Consider the following 12,049-nt stretch of genomic DNA (forward strand, 5'->3'; position numbering starts at 1 on the left):
TACCAAAAAAATGCGCCTAACTCCCACTGAAACCAGTGGGAGTTAGGCACCTAAACTGCTTAGGAACTTTGAAAATCCCATTAGGTGCTTATTTGCATTTTAGGGCACCTAAATACCTTTTGAAAATCTGTCTCATGAATATTAGGCTTCTAAGTCACTTAGGATATTTTGAAATGCCCCTGTACAAGAGAGAGGTTCATACCTACAAGAAAAAGTACTTCATAAGCAATTGTGGGTCTTGAATTTTATGTAATAATTTTTTATTCTTGTGACCTCTTCCCACACATCTAAGTGTCTGCCATTTCAGGAGAGATCAGGTCAAGCAAAGCGTGCATCCTTAACACGACTGTATGCATTACATTTGAACACACCTTTAAAAAATTGCATATGCAGCCTTAAGAATCTATGGCTTATAAATTAATTTTTCTAGAAACACTAATTTATCCTCCCGTGTAATAAAAATGAGCAGTTATCACAACATCTCTGGCAACACATGATACCTATGCTACCTCTGAGATACTGTATGCTCTGCAAAGACGCTTATCAGTATACAGCAAGTACAAATTTTTATAAAGCTTTGAAAGAAAAGATTGTGCTATGATAAATTGTATTTCGTAAAAACAAATGAAAGAACATGTTATGCTTTCAAATAAAGTGATGTTGTCTCTTTAAACATGTAAATTGACAAGAAAATAGTTCTAAGGACATGTAGAAACCTGTTCTGCAGAAACTCAAAATGGCTTGTTAAAAAAATTAACTGGTGGTGCAGAATTATCAGAGAATAGGCTACAGTACTGCTGCTAAGGATTGTTTTAGATGGATTCAAATTAGTGAAATGTAGCCACCTCAGAGACTTGAAATCTGGGGACTTCGCAGAATTGCTTTAAATCTATGTGTTTTGAAGGTGAATTACTTCAACTGGAAAAGTATTTTCTGCTTGCTCCACTAGAAGCTCTCAGTAGACTTCTGAAGTTCAGACTCAGCCAATAAAGTCAGCTTATTCACTTCATTTTTTTTTCCCACTCTCATCTTCACACTATCCCCTACGTCTAGAATGACCTCTGTATCCCAGTGTGGCAGGCTACTATCTATCCTATCTTCATTCAAATACCTCCTGAAAACCCACTTACATGACAGCGAAAAGTGCTAACCCACATCAAGATAATGACTCAACTATATTCTCTTCTTAAAATATCTAGTCTCCACCCTCTCGATCTCCCAGTGTGGTGGTGGTTGATATTTATAAGTTTCTTGGGACCAGAACCATTTCTGCATCAGTGCCTTTTACAGAGCTGAACATACTACATGCTTAGGGTGACCAGACAGCAAGTGTGAAAAATCAGGATGGAGGTGGGGGGTAATAGGAGCCTATATAAGAAAAAGACCCAAAAATCGGGACTGTCCCTATAAAATCGGGACATCTGGTCACCCTATACATGCTGCTTCTTATAGGAGGAGCAACAGCAGATGGGGGAAACATACTGCCCCTCTATAAGGCCTTTTCTACACTAGGGGACAGATCACTTTCTGGTGTGAACTGTCATAACTGCATTGAAGTCACACTTTTTTCTTTAAAATTTTTAAACGTCTCTACTACCAGTACAGCTCCAACAGCAACAGCAATGGAAAGAAATTCTTTAGGGGAAAAAACTTTTAATTCTCCACCAACTGGAGTTGATGAATAGCAACCATGTAAGGATCCATTGTAATTCTGCTGTGGAAAAGAATGGAAGGAAAGTGGAAGATGCTAATATGAGAGAGTCAGGTCTAGACTGGACTAGACAGATCTTGGGTCTGATCCATTATGGTAATGACTATGTTCTTATATGCACCTCTCCAGCTTTGGTGCTCACATAGCTGGAATTCATCGAGAAAATAATTTTTTTTTAATGTTTGCATTGGCAGTTTAAGGGAGTGCGACACTCTGTAACTGCTTCCAAACTGTAGATGGGGGAAAGGATCACAAACTATAAGGAACCAGTTTGTGCTTTGCATCTTACTGAATGGGGGACACTTCAAAGCATGGGGATAAAAAGCAAGTGTGAGAAAATTCATGTAGAGAATCTATTGATCCAGGTACTTGTATCATCTAGTATCAAAGCTTCTCCACTGTAGCTGAGCACCATTTTTATTGTACTGCTCAGCATGATATTTAGGTGCCATTATAACGAGAGATTTTGAGTGAGTGCATTGTCACTCAGCATTGTTGAGAAGCATTCTGCACCTGCAGGGAAATAGACTAGGGCTGGGATATTCCAGGGAGCCTATGGAGATAAGGAGCCCAATTTTCAATGAAAGTCAACAGGTGCATTAATTCTACAGATGTAGAATTCTACCTAATTCTCTCAGGCTTCTTTTAAAATGCCAGCCTAGATGTCCCAATAATGCAGTGGTTGTTGAACCACTATGATTATGACACTTCAAAATCCTCCCTAGCAACTCTGTCTCTTCATGTTTACTATTTAAGTAATAATGATAGAGGATCAGGGCATCCACTGGAGATTAATGATCAGCTGGAGCTAAAAAGGAAAAGAGAAACAACAAAAGAGTATGGATTTGGTTTGATTTCATGGGTGATACAATTTTCAATTATTATGTAGAGGACATTTCTACAGAATGAATGCACTGCATATTAGATGTCAGATTACTGGTATAATTGCTTTTCTATTCTATTTCATTATGATAATCTTCCCTATGTAGACAGAGGCACATGGGTGTTTGGTTAGTTTCCTGGAAGTTTAATGTACATTGCTGAAGATTCTGGGCAGCAAAAGTACAGGCCATTTCTATAATTTATCATCCCACAGAAAAAATGTAATACTGATTTAATTAAAGAAGAAAGTGAAGTACTATTAAAAACATTTGACTTCAATGGGGCTATACCAGTTTACACTGCTAAAGATCTCACTCATCAGCTCTTACATGAAATACCTGCCAACTCTTAACTCCAGTTCTCCACTTCTTTATTTAGGGCACTTGGAGAGAAGTATGGTTTGATCACAGACCTCCATCGCCTAAATTCTAATCCTAGCCCCGACACTGGTTCCCTCTGTGGCCTTGGGCAAGTCATTTAATTTCTATTCTTCAGTTCCCCAATCATCAGAATGGAACTAATACTTACTCACCTCACGGTGGTATTATAGTGATTAATTAGTTCATGTTGGTAGAGAGGAACTCTGAAGATGAAAAATATTATACAAGTACTATTTGAATTCAACCTCTTTGAGGCAGGGATGATATCTGCCTGTGAGTTTGTACAGTGCATGGCACAATGGGATCATGATAATGACTGGGGCCTCTCAGCAGTACTGCTCTACTAACAAGAAATCTAAATGCCCATAACACATTAATTATAATTAAAGTAGCCACCTGTCCTGCCAATCCTCAAAAACACTGACAGAAGATATTTTCTTAGCCAAAATCTCTCAGCTCCTCCTCCCAGTCCCTTCAGCCACCTGATCTCTTCACTTTCCTAACTCCAGTCTCTGCTTTATCTCCTCTATATCTTTTTTCTATAGATTATCCAAAGAATCCATATAATAAGTACATGTGATTATCTCTCTTAAGGGTTGTGTGCACAGATCAACCCACTCCCTGAAGTGAACATGTTTTTCTGTGGCCTCTCCTGTTGCTTATGGAAACATGGCCTATGACGGCGTGGGCAAACTATGACCTGGGGGCCACATCCGGCCCTCCACACATTTTAATTGGGCCCTCAAGCTCCTGCCAGGAAGTAGGGTCGGGGGCTTGCCCCACTCCAGCGCTCCAGCTGGGGAGCAGGGTTGGAGTATTGCCCCACTCCACATGGCTCCTGGAAACAATGGCATGTCCCCCCTCTGGCTTCTACATATAGGGACAGCCAGGGGGCTCCGCATGCTACCCTGCCCCGGGCGTTGCTCCCGCAGCTCCTATTGGCCGGGAACTGAAGCCAATGGGACCTGCAGGGGCGGCACCTGCAGAAAAGGCAGCTTGCAGAGATGCCTGGCCACACCTCCATGTAGGAGCTGGAGGGAGGACATGCCACTGTTTCTAGGAGCTGCTTGAGGTAAGCGCTGGCCGGAGCCTGACTCGCTCCCGTGCCCCAATCCCGTGCCCAAGCCCTGATCCCCCTCCTACCCTCTAAACCCCTCGATCCCAGAGCAGAGTACCCTCCTGCACCCACAACCTCTCATCACCAACCTCTCACCCCAACCCCACCCCATAGCCTGCACCATCAGCCAGAGCCCTCCTGCACCCCAACCCCCAATTTTGTGAGCATTCATGGCCCACCGTTCAGTTTCTGTACCCAATGTGGCCCTTGGGCCAAAAAATTTGCCCACCCCTGGCCTATGAGGTGTAGGAAGACATGTTCACTGCCATGGCCAGTAGGGGACGACTGGTCTATATGCATAAAGCCCAGGCTGTCCCACATCCAACATTCTGACCAAACCAAACCCATACTGGGTGTTACACTTGCTGGTTTGAACTTTAATCTCTGAGGAAAAGGAATGGATGTGCCAGTTAAAATACAACCCGATTGCAAACCCATTGCTATAACTAATGAAAGGTGCATGTACTTTGGCCGGGCAGATTTTATTTTTTAGTTTGCTACAACCAAAAATAATTAAATGTGTGGATGCACAATAGCCATGTCCATTTAAAATAGAATATACACACTGCCAATATATTTCATTGCATGAGATTTAACAAAAAGGGGGAAGTGGGGATTCAGATCAAGTCCTAACTTCTAGATAAAACATTATCCTCAGGGAATCTACTATTGAGACACTTGAGAAATCTGTCAATTAATACTCCCTTCAAACCGCTATGGAAACAACTCACTTTGCCCATTGTAACAGTATTCCTGAATATGTTTCAAATCAGCATTCTGAAAATAGTTTTTAAGCTAAAGTGGCAGCCCAAAACTCTGGCTATAGCTTTAGGAAGGATTGTAACCTACAGTTTGTTTAGTTCATGCACTACAGTTTTTGTTTTTAACTTTGTATAGGTGAGCTCCAACCCCAGACAATTAATCATATTCTGGATCACACCCTTCTCCCTCTTTTCCCACTGGTTGGTTATACTGACAAATCCAACATCCAAAGAGTGAGGAGTACTTGTGGCACCTTAGAGACTAACAAATTTATTTGGGCATAAGCTTTTGTGGGCTAAAACCCACTTCATCGGATACATGCAGTGGAAAATACAGTAGGAAGATATATATACATAGAGGTGCCACAAGTCTTCTCGTTCTTTTTGCTGATACAGACTAACACGGCTACTACTCTGAAACCTGCCATCCAAAGAGTGTTTCAGTTTAGTTTCTTCTCTTAACTGCTTAAAAAGGTGTGTTGTTTACTTTGCCTAAGTGCTTCTGGGGCCTAGTGTTCCGTTGTTATGTACAAACCATTTTTACTGTCATGAATCATGTTTTACCACCCCTTTGCTTTTCCTTCTATACTAGGTTTCAGTTTTTGGTTGTTTTTTTTACCCCCTTTCTAAGCAAACACATTCTGAGTTCCGTGTTTGCAAGCTGATAGTACACACCAGGTATTCAGCTGTTATTATTCTTTCATTCTTGGGGCCTCCGAGATCAGTAAAAGTACCTTTCAGTGTTTAAACTACAGTTGCTTTTTAGTACAACCAAAGGTAAGCTAACTAAAAGTAGCCTAAAATAATGTTGCTAAACAGGCATAAAGAAAAAGACTTTACTGAAAACATCGCATTGTCAACTAAAATTTGTGCTTTCCTTATCTTATCTGTTTTGATTAACACAAGCTATTTGCACAACGCCTTGTGCTAGGAAGTTGTTTGTACATGATTCACTCCCTTTTTGCAAGTTTCAAAGTTTGAATGAAATCTTTCTGTTTAAATTCCTCCTCCCTGTGAAAATGTCAGAGCGTCTCTCTTCTATTCTTCTCTTAAGGTTCAGATGAGCCCTCCAAAAAATCCATTAGTTACAGATGGGTTTCTATTAATTTTCAAATTGCTGTTTGGAGCTTTCTTTCTAGATCTGGCTGTTTTAACATCACTTTCCTTTCTGTCCCACCCACTCAGACTCATTTCAGGTGCCCTTAGCAAATGACTTCCAAGGAATTTAAATGGCCAAAGCTCATTGACCAATAAAGAGATGCATGTGCTGTATAACAGAGTTACACAATTCTTGTGATTAGGAGAAAGGTTGCTCAAGCAAAAGGTGCTAATACTATTAAGCTGTCGCACTTAGATTTCAGGATTGAAGAGGTAAGGGAAACATTTTTAATATAGGCTTTTTGGTTTGTTTTGTGTTTGCAAAGTAATTGAAAATAAAAGTATGCAATGCAAAGAGTATTGAAAAATTGTGTGAGGAAGAAGGAATTACTTCTAATCTTGAGCTACAACCTGAACAAATGAATGCAAAAAAGGATTGTGTGTCAGATAACAAAACACATTTGGAACTGTTAAAACTAAAAGATTAATATGCGTAAACAATTTAAATATATTTATGCTTAATTAAATATTGTTTGTGTAAAAAAATAGAATCAGGTTTCAAGGAGTTACTTACTTGCCATTATTTTAAATTAATCAAGTGAGAGGCATTCATTTACCACCTGTTTGCATTTTATTTTTATGGGCCTGGTTCTGCTATCCTTACTCACGTTCCGTAGTACGGCATTCCTAGCTTATTCAAGGAGTTGAAATCAGAATCTAGCTCTAAAAGTGCACTAGTAGCTTTAGTCAGATGTCTTTAGGTTTCTAGACTGATGGTGGCTAGGAAACATGGGTAAACAGAATTATATATCATTATTAATATAATGAATCTACAGTAGTCCCTCTGTATACGGAAAGTGTTTGGTATAATTATGTTAAGAGAATGGAAGTCTAACACTGTCATTCATATTCTGTTTATGAAATGTGGGCGTTTAATGCCTGCATGTTGTACAAGGTCTAGGAAGAATGATGTTCACAAAAATCCTTTTTGTAAGGTGAACAAGTTATCTTCACATGTTGTTTGTACTTTGGGGTTAATATTAACAGAGAAGCAGGGGCGACGGGAGTGTGTGTGTGTTGAACTAAAGTATGGGAAAAATATCAGTTTGATCAAGTACATTTAAAGAAAGGAGAATTGACTTTATTACTAAAGTCCAGTCCTGCTCCCATTTAAATCAAGGCAAAACTCCTATTAATTTAAGTGAGAAGAGGACAGACCTGTTACTTTCTATATAATGGAGTGTTACTTTAAGTTAAACATGATAGAAGATGTGTTCTGAAATGCAAACTTGGGACCTAGTCCTTCACTCTTTGCACACTCAAATCTCCCTGTGAAGTCAACAGGGTGCACAAGAAATGTAGGTGGGGGAGAGAGGGAGACCCCAGCAAAGCTATGGTCCTCTGTAGTGCTTCATGCTGAGTTAGGCCTTGTCTTGATCAGCAAAAAGGGTGCATTTTTTAAAAGCCCTCTGCACTTGTTAAGACACAGGATAATGACTGTATGCTAGCTAGCTGTGATGTAGCCAAGGTCCCACCTAGTGTTTAAAGCTTTAACAGAGCCTTTCAGTCATGTTAAACTAGCTGGATTGAGCTAACACAGTTGAAAAATATATTCTTTTTGCTTCTCAAGACAAGCCCTTCAGAATGTCTATAGAAAGCAGAGTGACTGTTATAATGCAGTTGATTTAAATAATTTTTCTATGGATTTCTTATATGGTTTTGCACTTTATAACAGCGATTAGATAAAGTATTGGATAAAAATGTAGAACATTAGCAAAAGGTGGAGTAGTTTGGCTAATCTTCTAACATGGTCGTTTTCAGTTCTATATTGGAATCTAGAAGCAATCTTGTTACGTGAATTGCTTTGAATCATTTTTTTACCCTCCTTCAGCTATTCATAACAAAAATAAGGGTCAATGAAAGGTGAATTTCAAACGACATCTGCCTCTCATTCCATTTTTTCTTAAGCCCAAGAAACATTACTTCCAAAATCATACATGTTTTTTACCAAATTCTACTGACCTAAATTGTCTTGAATTGATCAAAAATTGTGTCCGTGGCTCCTTAGACAGTTCCTGCCCTGGTTAAACATTTTTCTAATTTATAATATTAACCCTGGACAGAGGTAACAATAACTGGCAATCTCATCCTACCACTAGTAAACTGAGTTTCTCAATTTCAATCAGAAGTTCAAAGGTTTGTACAAACTTCACAGATCAGGGGTCAGGCACAAATTGCTGTACTTTGCAGCTCAGTTCTGCCGATATGACAGAATTTCACAGCTACGATGATTGCTTTTTTTCCCCTCTTCTGCACACAGGCAGTACCAGGCAATTAAAAGCATGATATGTACAAGTCAGTCATTGGTACCTGAGTTTAATGAGTAACTAGCTGATGCCTTAGGTTTCCCTGATGCAAGGTGCATATTATAAAAGAGGTCAAATGTCAGTGCACACTGGTTTAGTCACTGACTAAACCAAATACTTTGAGTTTAATATATTTTAACAATAAATGTTCCCATCCTCATAACAGAGGATATTTTGTGCTGAATGTTCATTCATTTGACCTGGGGGAAATATGCTGGACTATATTCACCTTTCGCTTCCACCATTGCAATGCCATTACCATCAAAGTTGCAGGATTAGCCCCATGATTGTTACAGTGTTCACGTGGTAATATGAAACTCTGAGAAAGATCAAAACTCAAATCAGACAAGAAACATGCTGCTGAAGATTCGAGTGAATTTAAAACAATTAATCCATGCTTTTATCTGTTCAAAATTAATTAAGCAAATAGGTTTTGTATTAAAAGTCAGTAGATGTCATTTAATTCAGGGACCTCTCTCGCAACTAGCTGAAAAGTCAGATCACAAACACTGAAAAAATGAAATTATAGTATATAGATTTCTTTCAGACACTCTCAACACTGCTTTGATCACACTGTGGTGTGTAACATTATAGGATGGTCATTAGAAAATATTAACAGTGACCTAAATTCTACTCAGAGTTACATCCACACACTGCACCCCCTGATCTCAGTAGAAGTTACACAGCCATTTTCCAGAGCAGAATTTTGGTCAGTCTGTTTATACATGAGAAAAGGCAAGGAGTGGACTGGATGAACTTTTGGTTCTTTCCATCCTAAGCTTTCTTTTCCCTATTGTCTATATACTGATTTTTTAAAAAGACACAAAAATAGACTAATCCTTTAAATTGCAAATGAAAAACCTTGCTATTTGCTGTCATTTGTTATCAAGATCCTACAGGTACATAGTCCAAAGTAAAACACTCCCTCTTTTCCTAGAAAGAAATGTTTTTCTTTAGCAGAGTATTTGTAAAGAAAGCACTCTTATCTGTGTTAGAACTCTGGTTTTGTAATTTTCATGGCAAACATACTCTGTAAAAACATTTCTCATTAAAACCTAGACATCTATCATCACAAATATTTGCACGATATTGAATTATTACACTGCACTTGTTTCATTTTCATTACTAATGACATTGGTAAGACTATTCATGCATATAAAATAGGTCCAACTACAAGAATTTGGGGGTTTTATCGTAGTGTTAGCATTATTACTATTATTGTTATAGGTGTGTGTACAAAATAAAGATGGGGTGAAATCCAGGCCTCATTGAAGTCACTGGGAGTTTTTCCATTCACTTCAATGGGACCAGGATTTCACCTGTGACACTAACTCAGAGCAGCTGGCAATCTAGGGGCCCCAATCCTGCAAATTTTTGCTACTGAGCGTGTTGATCACTGTCACCCATTAGTAAGCAATATATCAGGTAGTATTTTACAAGATCAGGTTCTAAACAGCATATGACCTAACATGATGTAGACAAGTGAACTACAAGGAAGTTTGCACAGTACAAGGTGACTTGATTTTTGTATGGGAAGCATGTTAGTTACCCTAACATTTTTATTGAATTGATTTGTATTAGGCTTGTATAGTATTAGATGGATTTCAGAGGTATAACTAAGGGCATAATTTGGCCTGCAGAAACTTTATATCGTTGGTTATGGTGATGATGACTGAGGTGGAAAGAACTCAGCTTAACCTTCAGATCATGGGTTGAGTTTGCAGGGGTGTCAATTAGAAAAAAAAATATTTTACTTCATAAACTGAACACATTTGATATTGAAATCCCTAAATATGGAACCCTGTGATTCCATTTGAACAGGCACTTCACAGAACAAAATTGCATTCATTTTAAGTCCAAAGTCATGGCCAGAAACTCCACTATTCCTTTACCCAGTCTACACATAGCACTGAATTTCTAATCTGGACAATGAAGCCCTAGGCAGCTTATTACTATAAAGGATCAAGAAGTACAAGAAGACATTTGGAAGAATTTTGTTGTTGTTCATATAGTCAATGAATTGTTGACACTAAAGAGTTTTTACTGTGGTATAACATTTTGGGTAGCAAGTTTGGGGATAAGAAAGGGGACAAAACTAAAGGACATAGGGAAGGCATTTAGGTTGGGATTTTCAAGAACACTCATCACTGGCCTAAAAGTGCTTCCACTGAAGCCATTGGGAATTTTACCATTGACTTCAGTGGGAGTAGAGTTAGGCTAACACGAAGCACTTTTGAAAATCTCACTCCTAATTTAAATTTCTTTGCTTTTCTCAGTGTTAAAAAACAAGCAGCAAAAAACCTTGTTACCAACCGCATAGTTCCAAAAATGAAACTGAAAACACTGAGTGAATTTCTTCTAGTGTGCTTACAGGACCCAATGACTTGTTCTTCTCTTAATAATCCTGTGGAGCTTCGCCACAGTCCTTATGTTGTTAGCAACAATCACCTCACATAACATATGTAGTAAGCAATACATACTGTAATTTCTATAAAAAGTGCTTTGTGTCTGTAATGTTAACTCCCACATGTAAAAGTGGCTATGCATTTGGGGATATTCTTTGTCCATGAATGTCAGGGCATAGTGAAAAATCTGACCTTGTGGGCCCAGGCCTGAAGTCCTTTCTCAAGACTCACTCAGGACAAACTCCTAAATACACATAAGCACCTATACTGTCACACAACTTCTTTTCAATAAACATACTAAAGTCTGTGGGAGTTTTAGGTGAGTAGAGAAGACAGTTTTGGGCTTATAGGGCTGATCCAAAGCCCACTGAAATGAATGGAAAGACTCTAGTTGACATCTGTGAGCATTGGATCAGGCCCTGAATGAATAAGTGACTCCTTGTTGAAAGTACCCCGTTAATATGATAATGGATCGAATACATCTTTACATAGACTCTCTGCATACAGTTTGCTTATTTTATAATGTTACATTTAGATAAACAGTCTATAGATGTAGCAGGACAGCACTTTTTTTGTTCACAGTTGTTAATGTTTCTATAGCCTTAACAGACAACACCATATATGTAAAAAAGAGTGGAATACAACATTAACGTTAGCAAAGTGAGAATATTGTGATAATTAGTAGTGGCAGGAAATCTAGGTGGCCTGCTTCTCTTTACATTTTGATTTTTATAAATATTCTAGCCCAAAATGGTAACTTTCCATTTGTAATATTAACATTACTAATTGCTCAGAATAAGTTTAAAGTCACAAATATAAGGTCTGATACTGCTTCCATTGAAATCAATGGCAAAACTTCAGTTGAGGTTAATGGAATTTTGGTTAACATATCTTATGTTTATGGACCTGTAATTAGTAGAAAAGGAATTCCAGAACCCATAATTTGAATTTTATAGTTTAGGGAATCCCTATGGCCCTGTAAAAACGTATATGGCTGAAGGAGAACATAAGAGGATGAGAGAGAGAGAGAGAGAGAGAGATTGATTCTTTCTTCTCTGGGCTTTCCTACCCTAGATAGCTACACGTGTTTAAGTATTATAGCACATCATAAAGGTAGATATGTATATGTCAAGCAAATATTGAAAAGAAGTTGAAATATATATAAACAAATGACATTTAAAATGAATTTCTTTGGCATGGAAGCTTATTGTACGAGTCTCTGAAATGGTAACATGAAGATACGCTGTAAAAACTAAGAAAAAAAATATTGTCTTTGGTGGGGTTATATGTTTTCCCCTTTCCTAAAACAAAAAGTTTCAACAGACAAAG

The 12,049-nt window shown here is 38.3% G+C and overlaps 1 protein-coding gene across 10 annotated transcripts in view; it reads left to right on the top strand.

Annotated features, from left to right (window-relative positions):
• Positions 1 to 12,049, top strand: part of RBM47 (RNA binding motif protein 47) — a 113,896-nt gene that overhangs the window by 77,490 nt on the left and 24,357 nt on the right. Inside the window, exon 1 of one of the 10 annotated variants that reach the window (XM_032781921.1) lies at positions 5,569 to 5,628. The exons of 8 other annotated variants lie outside the window; for them this stretch is intronic. The gene's annotated coding sequence lies outside the window, so the exon portion shown is untranslated. Of the gene's footprint in view, positions 1 to 5,568; positions 5,629 to 6,152; positions 6,223 to 12,049 lie in introns of those variants that run through there. One more of the 10 variants, XM_032781918.1, reaches the window with a different exon arrangement.

The sequence above is a fragment of the Chelonoidis abingdonii genome, chromosome 5, assembly GCF_003597395.2.
Source record: "Chelonoidis abingdonii isolate Lonesome George chromosome 5, CheloAbing_2.0, whole genome shotgun sequence".
Classification (NCBI taxonomy): Eukaryota; Metazoa; Chordata; order Testudines; family Testudinidae; genus Chelonoidis; species Chelonoidis abingdonii.